The 1,233-nt window shown below is 48.5% G+C and overlaps 1 protein-coding gene across 1 annotated transcript in view; it reads left to right on the top strand.

Moving 5' to 3' along the window:
* Positions 1-1,233, top strand: part of Mad2l2 (mitotic arrest deficient 2 like 2) — a 14,486-nt gene that overhangs the window by 763 nt on the left and 12,490 nt on the right. The window lies entirely within an intron of this gene.

The raw sequence follows: 1,233 nt of genomic DNA, 5'->3' as shown, positions 1-1,233 counted from the left end.
AGAGAGAGACAGAGAGGAGAGAGAGAGAAAATAAGAATCTGCTTCTCTCTAGCCGGTCTTGCGCGCTACTCATTCGGGACAAAGCCAGCCCTCTGGGCGGCTCATCCATCACCGCGCGGGGCGCCGTGTCCTGCCGACCCTGGGAGTCCGAGAATGCTGGGTTACTGGTCCCATGGTCCTCATAACTCACAACCGGGTCAATAGGGCCGCCGGCATTGCTAAGATCAAAGAGTAGTGGGGCGGACCCGGCACGTGGGAAGCGGGAAAGGCTTCCATTTCCAGTGTGACAAATTGTGGCTTAGATGCTTAGGAGCGCGGCTCGACATCAGGCAAGATGCCTGTGTTCCTCCTCCAGTGCCAAACCTTGGGCAAATTATCTAACTTCTTCGAGCGCGTCATTGTAGGGAACTCGGGGATTAAGGATTAATGGCCGTGGTCTGTGTAAGAAAAATGTTCTGAACCTCCCAGCCCACAAGAGAGGCTCCGGGGAAATTAATCCATTGTCATTGTGAGATTATCACATGACCATGGTGGGCACAGAAAAGCTTGACGAGAAGACTGGGTGCTTACTAGCTGGAAGGTTCAAACCACTGCTCCCATTGAACACAGCTTCGTTATGACTCCGGAGCTTTCGAGAATGGATTGCACTAGAGTAAAAAGCAAAGCAGTCTAGTTCCTAGCACCCACAAGGCAGCCCATAATACTAGTTCCAGAGGATCTGATGCCCTCTTCTGGCCTCCCTCTTCAGACACACATGAGGTGCATAGACAGTCATGCAAGCAAACATTCATAGAAACAAATAAATCTTAAAACAAAACAAAAGTGCTGGGCTTACAGTGCATACTTTAATTCCAGCCCTCAGAAGGCAGGGGTAGATCACTGTGAGTTTAAGACTAGCCTGGTCTATACAGTGAGTTCCAGGACAGCAGGTGTAGAGGTATCTTGTCCCAAAAAACAAACAAGCAGTTTGGCACAGCAGTTAAGAGCACTGACTAATCTTCCAGAGGTTCTGAGTTCAATTCCCAGCAGCCACATTGGTAGTTCACAACCACCCGTAATAAGATCTGATGCCTTTTTCTGGCTTTGTATTCATAATAAATAAATCTTAAAAAAATAGGGAGAGGGACTGGAGAGATGGTTCAGTGGTTAAGAGCACTGCCTGCTCTTCCAAAGGTCCTGAGTTCAATTCCCAGCAACCACATGGTGGCTCACAACCATCTGTAATTCTATCTA

The sequence above is a fragment of the Microtus ochrogaster genome, chromosome 10 (assembly GCF_000317375.1).
Source record: "Microtus ochrogaster isolate Prairie Vole_2 chromosome 10, MicOch1.0, whole genome shotgun sequence".
NCBI lineage: Eukaryota > Metazoa > Chordata > Mammalia > Rodentia > Cricetidae > Microtus > Microtus ochrogaster.
The sequence above is the reverse complement of the archived record's forward strand: the minus strand, read 5'-3'. Positions and strand labels throughout refer to the sequence as shown.